The following is a 13,136-nucleotide window of genomic DNA, read 5'->3' on the forward strand; positions in this document are numbered from 1 at the left end:
TAGCAGGCTCTGTCCTGTTGGAGGCAATAGGCTCACGGGGCTCTTCAGGATTTGAAGTCTATTGAGCGAGATCAGATAACATAACATTCAAAGGGAAACAAAATTACAATCCTGCTGGAGGGGCCATCAGAGGGTGCATTAGTTTCCTAGGATATCTGTAACAAAGCACCACTTACTGGGTGGCTTAGACAACAGAAGTCTATTCTGCTCACATGGGCCAGCGCTCTGAAATCATTGTGTGGGCAGACCAAGATCCCTCAGGAGCCTCAAGGGAAGCTTCCTTCCTGTCTCCTCCTACCCTGTCTGCTGTCAGCAATCCTTGGCTTCCTAGGCCTCTACCCTCACCATCATCAGACATTCTCTCAGTGTGTCTCCATATACCCATGGCCTCCCTGTATGGACACCAGTCACACTGGAGTGTGTAGGGGCCTACCTTACTAGACTATGACATAAGGTGTAACAACCCCCGTCCAACTGAAGTCATGTGTGAGGTGTCAGGGATGAGTCTTCCATCTGTCTTTTGGTACTTAATGAAAGCACCCCTGGATGTGATGCTGGGGCCTAGATAAGATATCTATCTACCTGGTCAGCCACATCCTACCTCTCTCTGCAAAGAGGATCCAGTAAAATCACGAATCTCAGACTCACGACCACACCACACCACTGCAATGCATACTCCTGGCTACCATACACACATCTGGCTACCTCAGACAGTTCACTCTGTTTGCCCCTCCTGTAGGAACTTCAGCAGAAAAAGTTTCTTTTCTGGTTATAAACTTGATCCGCCAGACTGTAGGTGGGTGCTCAGGAGGGATTCAATCCTGCTGGCACCTGGCTCTGAACACCACCTGGGGGTGGGGAGGCAGTGGGGGCAGGGTCAGGGAAGGAGTCTTAGCCCCCCCCACACACCTACTGAACCAAAGCACCCCACTTTTAACAAGGCCTCCCTTACTGTGAGACATGCTCATTGGTATCTGAGGCAGTCTTCTCTCTCAGTGATCAGAAAGATACTGGCGTCTGCTTGCTATTCGTACCCACATGCTGATGTCATTGACATTAGCAGAAAGGCACAAGGCTAGACACCACTTCCTACATCCCATATGTTGCTTGTGAGCCTTGAGATTCAAAATAGTTTTTAACCTTCTTGGTTATTCTTCAAGTGGCATTTCCTCAAAATTTATCTGATGAGTTATATGCACATAATTTTAAAATTAATTTCTAAAGGTTCTGCAGACATCCTTTTCAGTAAAGCATATGGCTGAAACAGATCGAGCCCCAAGCAGGGAGAAACTGAGTGATCTCAGCTGCCTTCGAATCCACTCTCCAGCAAGGCAATCAGATGCCATGTGGCCCGGTGCCTCCCAGGCACAGGCCTCTGCATTAAGCAGGTTGTTAGAAGTTTCAGCAAACAGTAGTGACCCGAAAGCACTAAAAGCTGAAAACCATAGGGATTTGTTTGAGACAAAGTCTCAGTATGTAGACCAAGGTGGCCTCACAGAAATCTGCCTGCCTCTTACTCCTAAGTGCTGGCATTAAAGGTACCAAGTGTTTACCCCATTAAACTTACCATGTAAGTTGAAGGTCTTGGTGGCAAATCTGTTCAGCATTCCCAGAGATTGTATTTTATAGACCACACCTTGTACCTGGTTTTTTACTCTTTGCAGGGCCCACCATATAGCTTCCAAATAAATACATGGAGACTTATTCTTACTTATGAATGCCTGGCCTTGGCTTGTTTCTAGACAGCTTTTCTAACTTAAATTATCCTGATACTCTTTAACTACATTTTGCCTCTGGGCCTTTTACCTTATTCTCTCTTTCTTTCTTTTTTACTCCATGGCTGGCTGGCCTGGTGGCTGGCTCCTGGAGTCCTCCTCCCCTTCTCCTTTTCTTGTTCCTTACTCTCATCTCTAGATTTCTATTTATTCTCTCTGCCTAGCAGTCCCACCTATTTCTCTCTCCTGCCTTGCTGTTGGCCGTTCAGTTTTTATTAGACCAATCAGGTGTTTTAGGCAGGCACAGTAACATAGCTTTACAGCTATGTTAAACAAATGCAGCATAAACGATTGCAACACAACTTTGCATCATTAAACAAATGTTCCTCAGTATAAACAAATGTAACACATTTTAAACTAATATTCACAGTGGTATTTAGTTTAAAATGTAAAACAAAGCCTTGGAAAGATAGATAAAACATTCTCCAAAATTCAAAATGTAAACAAAATATAAATGATTTTAATTTTTGAGTGTTTTCCTGTTTAGTTACTACCCACAAAGCTTTCAAGACAAGAATTCAACACACTACTATATTTCCTCAGAGTGTATTTCAGCACTTTGTTTTTAAATTCTGAACTTTTCAAGGGCCTCTTCCCTAGCAAAGTATGGCTCTCCATCAACTTATTAGCTGCCAAGCTTCAAAACCTTATAAGGCGAGTGAAACAAAACACAGTCACAAGCCTCTCACAAGGCATTGCCATTCCAGGGCAACAGAACGATCCATGTACATGTTCTCAAAATGGCTTCCAACAAAATGTATGCTCAGGCGTAACAAGGTCATTTGTTTTCTGATCTGAATTGAAGTCCAGCCCAAGAAACCTATGCATTTGCATGAAATACTCTTTCCAACAAGATCCTCCCAGGTGAGAAAATTTTCAATGCATGTTTTTGTTTATTTTGGTCAGAGAAGGCAGAAAAATGGCTGCAGTTGGTCAAGAGTTATATTTCTTGCAGCCAGGAGATTCCAATTGCTTTCTCACTCCATGGGATCAATAAATAGCTGGCTGATATACAGAAAACTGCATTGGCCTTGCCAGTGTACACACACACACACACACACACACACACACACACACACACACACACACACACACACATTTTCTTTGCTCTCCTCAAGGTAGAGCCATTCCAAATCCTGACATCACTGAAGCAATAAAGGGATGAACATGAGAGAGAGAAACTCGGCTCTGGATGTGCCCTGGAGACACTTGTTCCTACAGTGTAGGCTTTGTTCTTGTGCAAGCGAAACACAGGCCAAGGACACTGGTATAGTCACCCCAGATGGGACTAGTAAGAAAAACAAACTGTGTGAGAAGAACTGACATGGCAGGGCAATCACTGTTAGTCATAAACCCCCTGGAAGGGCCCAAGATCTGCAGAACGCAAAGATCGAAAAGGTTTAAATGCTATAATCTCCATTTATAGACTTCCATAGGACTGTCTAGACCTGACAGCTATGCTTGTCCCTGAACATCAGCCATCAGCTTTAGCTCTTGTTCACCGTGATGGGAGTGCAGGGGCAATGACAAGGATCCCGAGCTTCCTCCTCGATCCTAGGAAACTGGCCTGTCTACTTCTGGGAAGGAGGGTCATGGGAACAGTGCTCTGCTCTTAGGTTAACTTCCCTAAGAAGCTTGGGTGAGAATGTAAAATGGGACCATTCTACCATCTCTCAAACTCTTTCATTTTCTTTTTTCCTTCTCTTCAGACTCCATGGAAAAAAGAGAAGAACAGTAAAGTTGAATGCCCTCATCTGAAATCTGAACTGCACCCAAATCTGAAAAATTCAGAGCACTCACACTATCTTAATATGTGTAAGCAAATATGTCAAATCATTTTTTCAACTCCGAAGCCCTCTGTCCCCAGGTATTTTAGATCAGGGATACCCAAGCTGCTTCCAACCACGGGTTCAGTTTGCTATGTGCTGCTGGTTGTTACCAACACTGGAGAGGGAAACACTTGGTAGAAAGTATTTGGCTTCAGCTCTGTTCTTTAGGATGTTGTGAGTTAAGGAGCACACAGAAAAGTGAATGTTTTCATCACACCATGGGGAAGTTCTAATGCTGTGTGTGTGGGGGGGGACAATCTGCAAGGAGGGAGGTACTTCCCAGAGCTGCTTATGAGGAAGCCTGTATCTCATAAATTCTAAGGAACAAGTTAGGGTGACAACCTAGTAGTCACTGCAATATACTTGTTCCCTTGAGCCGGCAATAGTGTTCTGGGTTCGAAACCAGCCCCTGCTTGAACACATCACTTATCCGGAGTGGACCTCTCTGAAACTGTAACATAGTATTATCGGTCTTGCAGAGTCACTATAAGGGAGAAAACACCACAGACTATACACAGTGCTCATGGGAATGCCATGCAGTGCTCACAGGAGTGCCACACAGTGCTCATGGTAAGGCCACACTGTTGTTGTTTGTGGGGTTTTTGTTGTTGTTTTAACTTTTTTATTCTTTTGGGGCCTGACACCAGCTCCCAAGTAAATCACATGGAGGCTTATTCCTTTTTATAAATGGCTGGCCTTAGCTTGGCTTGTTTCTAGCCAGCTTTTCTTAAATTGCCCCATTTGTCTTTTACCTCTTGGCTTTTATCTCTTTTCTGCATACCTTTCTTTACTTCTCTCTCCGGGGCTTGCTGTGTAGCTGGGTGGCTGGCCCCAGGAGTCCTCTCCTCTCCTCCTCTTTCACACTCCTCCATCCTTCCCAAATTTCTCCTTCTGTTTATTTTCTCTGCCTGCCAGCTCTGCCTATCCTTTTTCCTGTCTACCTACTGGCTGTTCAGCTCTTTATTAGACCAATCAGGTGTTTTAGACAGGTAAAGTAACACAGCTTCACAGAGCTAAGCAAATGCAACATAGTAGAATTCAGCACGTCTTTGCCTCATTAGACAAATGTTCCACAGCAGAAAGAAATGTAACACATCTTCAACTAATATTCCACCACACCACACAGTACTCACAGTAGTGCCACACAGTGCTCACACTAATGCCACTTCCAAAGCTACCATACACAAGCTATTGTTTTGGAGACTAAGTGCTAAATTCCAATCTGGAGACAATGGACCATATTTTTAAAAATAATCCCAAGAAGGGGAAGATTGGTGTGACTCTGCTTGCCACCTTCCCAACACCTGCACAAACAGTACTTCTGGGGTCATGGTTAAAGTCCCAGCTCATCTCACATATGTCCCCACCCCCTCAGCCATCCTCAGTACTGCTGGCCTCCAAGAGTCAGGACTCCTGTTCTAGGCTCTAGACCAACAGACTTGGTGAGATAGAGACTGGGGCTAGGAAAGTCTTCCTGGAGACAGGCCAGCTAGTGTTTGTGTTTGCAACATTCATAAGTTGCCAGGTTTAGCAAACAAAACTCATGATGTCAAATTAGTTTTACATACATTTCTTTTTCCAGGAGTACAACTATGTTCCAGAAGTTACATGGAACATTATTATATCAACGTTTTGTTTTGTATTTGGACACAGGGTTTGCTATGTTGCAAGGCTGCCCCGTGACCATCTACCCCTCCCCATCCTTCTGCCCTGCGTCCTGAGTGCTGGATTATAAGTGAGCTTTGTGATACTGGCTCTGTTCTATTACAGTTTATCCGAAATTCAAAAGTGTTTGTGTCCTGTATTTGTGCCTCAATATGTGACTCATTCTTCCTCATCTTCCCAAATGCTAAGACCACACCACTCCAAGTTACTGCCATTCCCAGATCATCTGACATTCCTAAAATATTGTGTGTGTGTGTGTGTGTGTGTGTGTGTGTGTGTGTGTGTGTGTGTGTGTGTGTGCTGGAGCACATGTGTGTGTGTGTTCATTGCGAGTATGCACAGATGGAATGGGGGCATACATGCACATGCTTGCACATGCCTGTGAAGGACAGAAGTGTCTTCCCAGATGGTCTCTATCATTTGGGACACAATCTCTCACCAAACCTCAATCTCACCAGTTGGCTAGGATTGCTAAGGAGTGAGCTCCAGGGACCCTACTGTTTTCCATTCCTCCCCCACAGAGCTGGGGTTCTATATGTGTGCTGCAATGCCGGGATTTCAAAACTTAGGTCCTCATGCTTTTGTGGAAGGCACTTTGCTGGTGAACCATCCATCTCACCAGTCCTTATCCAACATTCTTATTTTTTTTTTTTAGTCAGAGTCTCACTATGCAGCCCTGACTAGCCTACAACTCCCTTTGTGAACCAGGGAGGGCTGGAACGCAGAGATCCACCCGCGTCTGCTTCCACAGTGTTGGGATTAGAGATATTTGCCACCACACCCAGCTGGATATTATTATACTAAAAAAATGACCTGTTGTTTACTGAAACTCACATTTAATTGATTTCCTACATCATCATCTCTCTGCAAAGCTACCATACACATGCTTGCATCAGAGAAACCAGCCTGTCTGTCTCCTCCTCCCATGCCATCCAAAGCAGAGAACCACTTTGAGCCAAAGTCTCAACATCTCAGGCCATCACCAACAATACCAGCACTTGCACAATTTGTCCCCTTTTGGCTGGCTCTCACTCGACTCTGAACCTGGTCAAAAATGGCATGATTGCTCACAGGGTTATGAGTGCCTGTCTGGTCTCATCCCTGATCATAGACCCACATTCCATCCGAGTTCCACATGCTTAAACCTTCTCAGTCCCAAAGTGAATTGCCACAGGGAAGTCTGAAGGAGTTCTCCCTCGCTCATTTGCCTGGCATTATGTTGTCAGGCAATTTTCATATTTCTCGGTAAGCATGAGCTGATCACTCTCTGTATAAGAAATGATACAGTTTGATTTTTGCATCTGTTCTGGGCACCTCAGCCATGTGGCTGGTAAATGAAGCAATCTCTCTCTTTGCACGGACTGTGTTGGTAGAAGCTACAAGCCTTGTAAACTCCCCTACGTAGCTTGTACAACATATACGAGTAGGATAAGATCAGAGGCTAGTTCATCTTCCCTTTTCCTGTAGCTGCAAAATCTCCCAAATGGCAGGCACCTGCTTTCACAAGCCGATGCCACTTGGCCTTTGAGAATTGACTCAAAGGCTTTGGAGTCCTTCAGTAGTAGTGGAGACCCAAAGTCTTACAAAGCCATGAGACCCCCATCTCTTCCCTCCCCCACCCCTCCCACCCCTTTGCTCCCCCCCCCCCCAGTCTGCCATTGTTCCTCTTTGCTCCCTGTGCTCCAACTGCACTAAACTGCAAACACACCATGCACCGAGGAGGCCACCTCCTCACAGCCATGGCTGTTTCTTCTGACTTTTGCTGTTTTGAGTCTTTGTTGCAGCATCACCTTTCATTGAAGTCTTCCCTGACTATTTTCTCTAGTTACAGGTTCCTCCAGGAAATATCTGCCCTGCTTCCTCTCCTCTTCCCCCTAACTTTTCTGTGTACTGTTCCATCCCTTCCCACTGGACTATGAACTCCAAAGACCCGGGATTTTAACATTTGTTTTGTTCACACCAGTATCTCTAACCCCCAAGAATATAATAAGCAGTCTATAAATATTTGAGTGAATGCATTATTTTTTCTTTCTTGTATATTTTCACAAAACATTATACGGAGATGGATAACTGGCATCTGGTTTATTTTCTGGTGTCAGTGGGCAGGTCCTCTCAGAAGACTACCTGTTCTAATGCTTGAAGAATGAAAGCTCAAAAGAATCTCGGCAGCAGTGAGTTCTGGTCCTTAAACACAATAGGTGTTTGGCAAACTTGGTGATTGAACGCAAAAGTGCACGCTTGAAGAGCACACATACCTTGGGGTTGAATAACAAATACTGGGATGCATCGCTGTCAGTCACCCTTTGCCGTTTCTTCTTCTTCTTCGGTATTTTTCCAGTAGAGGTGGGATCCTCCCGTTGAACTGCGGTATGTCCTTCTTTGCACCCCGAGGGCCCTATTGCCCTATGAAACACTGCCCAAGTTCCTTCCAGGGTTCTTTGAGTGCAGCCTCGGACTGCTGCAGAGGGAAGCTAACTGGCTCCCTAGGGAAATGGAGCCCAGAATTTGGTTTATTAGCACCAGCTTCAGCCAACCAATCACACAACAGACTTCACACACAAATCGCTGGATGACTGAGCCAAGTGCATGAATAAACCATCACACCTGTAAATAATGAAATATTCACAGGGAACAGAGGGCTTAGCCAGACCGTGAGGAGGGCCCTGGGTAGAGACGTGGGTTCACTGTCCTCTGAGCCAGGGAGGGTAGTGTGTTCAGGTGTTTTTAGGTAGGCAAGAGCTCTCCCACTCTGACTACCTGGGCAATTTGTGACTTGAGATACAAATTATTTAAATAAATCTCCCTGGTCTCAAGAGAGAATGAGTGCAAGTGTCTTAGATGTACTGCAGCTTCATTTCTACTAGTTTGAGATTTTTAGCCAAGAAAGACTGCCCATGTAAATGTAGTGGCTCTCACCTGAAATCCTAAGGGTTAAGAGGCTGAGACAGGAGGATTGTGACTTCAAGGTCAGTCCAGCCTACATATAGAGACCCTGTCCCAAAACAAGAACAACAAAAGAGAGAGTCTCCACTTCTGAAAAGCAACTGAGGGCTTCGGATGCTTGTCTGCCATGCACAAAGTCCTGGATTCAGTCCTCAGCATTGCAGAAACCCAGAGTAACAGCAGAGTCTGCCATCCTAGCACTCAGGAGTAGAGGAAGCAGGATCAGGAGTTCAGAGTCGCCCTCTTCACACAGCCACTTTGAGGCCAGCCTGGGCTACAGGAGATTTCGTCTCTTTCTCATAAAAGATTTTTTAAAAGTCCATATTCAGGTTGGGTGGGTTGGTGGTGCACACTTGTAATCCCAGCACTTGGGAAGCAGAGGCAGGAGGATCACAAGTTCAAGGTCACTCCCTGCTACGTGGTCAGCCTGGGAAACAAAAGTCTCAGTCTCAGGAAAAGTGTGTTGGGAGCATTCAGCAAACCTTCGAACCTCCCCTTTAAGGGAACTTGAAGCTTCCACCGCTGGCTTTAAAATCAGGGATCATTAGCAAACAGAGAGGAATGAACCGGCTTCTGAGAGATGCCCCCCCTCCTCCCCCCCCCCCGTTTCTTTCCTAAGAAGCTGTTTCTAACATGCGGCTCAGCAGCCCCACTGAGAAGAGCCCCAGGGGGTAACTGACCTGGGTAGTTTTCTCTGCTCATCCTGCAGGAGGAATCCAGAGCCCCAGGCAAGAATTAGAGCATTGCTGTGCACTGGGGATCCAAAATCCAGGCCCAGGCGATGGAGAAAGAAAGGAAGGTTTTCAAAAAATAAACCCTGGGGCCAGTGAGCTGGGCAAAGTGATTGCGGCCCAAGTGTGTTGAACTGAGCCTGAACTCTGGAGCCCATGTGAAAGGAGAGGATGGATTCCCCAAGGTTGTCTTTTGAGCACCACCTGTCACTCGGGTACAGTTCACGCACCTTCCTGAGGGCACACACTCACATACACATAACAAAAAATAACTCTAAAAACAAAATTACAATATAAAGCCTGGCATGGTGTGGCTGCCCTGGACTCTGCTTGTTGGTCAGGAATATTCATAGGCTGCCCCAGGGTGTGTCTCCTCAGTTTCTAAGAGTCAGCAGCAGGTCTTCGGGAAGGGGAGGTGGGGGGTTGGAGGGGGTGGGAGGGATTGACGACACACAGGACCACACCTCAGTTCTCCACCCGATACTACCTGTGCTCTGTGATCATTTCCAGGCAAAAACTTCTTGATGGCTTCAGCCATCCCTCCGGAGTATCTTAGGCAGGCAAGTTCACTGCTGGTCCTGGAGCGGAAGGATGATTTGGACTGATTGTGTCCAGCGATGACCTTATGGGTCACATACACAGGACCATGGCTTAGATTTGGGGGCAGCTCCAAAGCTTGGCAAAGCCAGTGATGGTGGAGAATGGGGCCTGTGGATCCTCTCAAGGTTTGTGTTCAATACAGTGGGTAGCCTCATAGGGTTCTCCTAACTCCCAAACCTAATACAACTTGATGGGGAATGTACTGTGTATGTTCATCTTATTGATTATTGAATAAAGTACTTGTTTGGCCAATGAAACAGCAAGTTAGACAGGACTAGGAGTCAAAGAGGATTCTGGGAAATGTATTAGAGAAGTGGTGATCCAGGCTGGAAGTGACATAGCAAGGAGACTCATATTTAAGCGAAGAGAAACAGGAAGTGTCTCTTTTCCCCTCGGCACCTCCTCCAGCTGTGCAATGTGAGCCACTGGCAAGAGAGGGCGCCAGTAGAAAGCATCCTCTATAAGATAAGTCTTATAAAATATATAGATTTATGATAATTAAGACTGAGCTAACAGATGAGAATCCTAGTCATTGGCCAAGCAGCATTGTACCTAATACAAGTCTCTCTGTGCATTAATTGGGGCCCTAACTCAGGCGGGCAGCTGGCGGAAAGATTTATTGTAACACAACATTGGTTCACAAAATGTGTTTTGAAAACCGTTGGTCCACACCTTCTTGGCTAGTGTGTTTACTTAAATCCAAGCCAGGTCAGGGATTTATCTGATAGAGTTTGACAGGCCACCACCCCACACACACCAAGGCCCCACTGACCTCTATTCTACCTATGTTGGGGATAAATAGTACCACAGTTGTGTGTGTGTGTGTGTGTGTGTGTGTGTGTGTGTGTGTGTGTGTGTGTGTGTGTGTGTGTGTGTGTGTGTGTGTGTGTGTGTGTGTGTGTGTGTGTGTGTGTGTGTGTGTGTGTGTGTGTGTGTGTGTGTGTGTGTGTGTGTGTGTGTGTGTGTGTGTGTGTGTGTGTGTGTGTCCTGTCCTGGATTGTGTTTGCTCTGTCTGGATAGCGCCTCTTTCATTTTTACCCAGCCTCCTTCCTCTGCAGAGGACTGAAGTTCCCAGTGTTTACACATTAGAACTTAAGATGGTGACCTTGACTGATACAGAAGCCTCAGAAAAGATTGCTCCATGTTCCAAGGTAGCAGGTGCAGAGAAATTGGCTCCAATGAGAAATGAGTCTGACATGGGAAAGAAGTCAGGAACACGGCTGGGCTGGCAGTGGCCCAGCCAATTCTGCAGGCCAGATTTCCTCAGCCTTCTCTTTACTCTGCATTCTGGGGCCAGCGCTACCCTCTCACTTGATCACACTGACTGAAATTGGGTGCTTTCAGCAGATACCCTGAAAACCGAGAGCTACAACATGGCACAGTTGATGGGGTCAGGGAAGTGCTTCCGGGAATGACATTTCCTGTCACTGGTGTCTGCAGTTCCATCAAACATTTGGTGTATGACAGAGGAGGTGTTTGGGGTCCATATAGCAATTTCTTTAAGTGTGATGGAATATGCTAGAGGCAATATGCATGCTACTATACATGTTTCAGTCCTATGTACCTGAGGGCACTGATAAGGGCTCTCTCTCTCTCTCTCTCTCTCTCTCTCTCTCTCTCTCTCGTGTGTGGTGTGTGTGTGTGTGTGTGTGTGTTTGTGTGTGTGTGTGTGTGTGTGTGTGTGTTAGGAATTGTAAGGAGAAAAAATGAGAGAATAATATCTGAAAAACATCTCTTGGCGATTGCCTGGCCTCTCACTCCACACACACCACAGCACAAAGCCAATCCATGCAGCAGGTTATTGCAGAGGCAGCAGATAAATAGAAATCTCTTTGCCATTGCCCTGTGCCCAGAAAAGACAAGGGCTCTTCCTGCCCTTTAATTGTTCTGCCTACAAGATACATTGCAGTGCCTTTTCTTTTTTTCAGGAGGAATTGGAAATTAATTTGGCTTCCCAGCATCTTGTCCTATTTTTATGTAACTGCTAACTGTTCATTCAAAAGTAAAAATAAAAGGATCATGGAAGATGCATGCAGCTGCCTTTTATACTTAAGGATGAAAAACTGGTTATGAAGGAGGTTAATGTTGTTATTCCAGAGAGATAACCCTGGTTGCTATGGTGAGGAATCTTCTGTCAATCATCCCAATGAAGTTGGTTCCTTTTACAAGAATGGCCTCTATTAGAGCCATGGTTGAAATCTATTTGCCACTGAGCTTTGACTCAAATGTTTAACTTAGTGGACAGATCCATATTTTAACAATTGGAATACGTTAGATTTTAAATGTGGTGCCCAAGAAGTGCTACTGGGCTTTCCGAACATATTCAGAAGGGGCCAATTTAACAATTCAGTCTGGGGTAGCATTTAATGTCTGAATAAGTACAGAAGGGTTTGGGGGACTGAGAACAGCCATAACCAGGAAAGGAATAGCCACAAGGAAGTCAACAAAATAGAAGGTGTGACTCATTGCTGAATGGGACTGGATTAGTTGATTGACTGATTTTAAAAATGCAATGGTTTTGATCTGTGGTGTTCACAGCTTAATGATCTGCCTTTCTGGCTGAAATTTATTAAGGCAATAATCCACAAGAAATTGGCTGTTTTCAGCACTTTATGACTTGTTATTTAACATTTAACAGAATGGCTATTTATTTTGGAAACAGCCAATTCTGAGAGGTTTATTGTCATTGTAAACCATAATCAACCGCTTGTATCATCACTAGTTTTGTAACAGATAAAATGGGCAGCTGCAATGGGGAAATTGTTGAGTAGCTTTTGCATTTGCATTCTTGATTGCACAGGGAGGATTACACCTTGGAGCTGGAGCCTGTCTGCACTCACAGCCACTGTGGACTTGCCTTCCCTAAGAAATATCTGCAGTTGCAGTTAAAATTGGTTCTAAATACTATAACACTCCTAACAGTCTCTGCGTTTCTCCCCCACTTACTTACATGGAAAAAAGAAGATAAGGCGTGATGAACGAACAATGTTGTAGATTACATTTTGTTTATCCCAGTGTCATATCGGGAATTAAGTTTCCTTGCTCTGTGGAAGCCTATGTTTGAGTAATATATTCCTGCGAACCCTCAGAGAGCACCTTTTGTCACGGTGTTTCTGCTTTGGCATTTGTGGTGCTGCAGGATTAACGGCTGGGACTGAGTCCTGGACCGTGATTAGATAGATCTAGGCGCTGCTTCTCAGCTGAGACCTGGAGCATAGGTGATTTATAAGGGACACATCTGTCTCAGAGCCACACAGATACTCTCGGACACCTTTGATCTGGGATGCTACCGATTTCTACTGGGAATCGGAGTCCTGGTACTGACAAAGGCACCAAGGGGTTGGTGGATTCAGAGGAGTAGTACCCTGAGTCTGGGGGCATTGAAATTCCCCATGAAAGAGAATAGGTCTTTGGATCTTTCCCAGCCTGTTCCCATGTCAAAGATGTAGATAACAGCCTCACAGTCTCTCCTAATATATAAAGATTATCCCAAGGAGTAAGTAAGATGAAGTATTGAAAAGCCGACTGTGAAAGGATAAAGTACAGCCCTTCAGTTATAAGTGTCCGACCGTGAGTTATTCAGCATAGCTGTA

Source organism: Cricetulus griseus (assembly GCF_003668045.3).
Source record: "Cricetulus griseus strain 17A/GY chromosome 1 unlocalized genomic scaffold, alternate assembly CriGri-PICRH-1.0 chr1_1, whole genome shotgun sequence".
Taxonomy (NCBI): domain Eukaryota; kingdom Metazoa; phylum Chordata; class Mammalia; order Rodentia; family Cricetidae; genus Cricetulus; species Cricetulus griseus.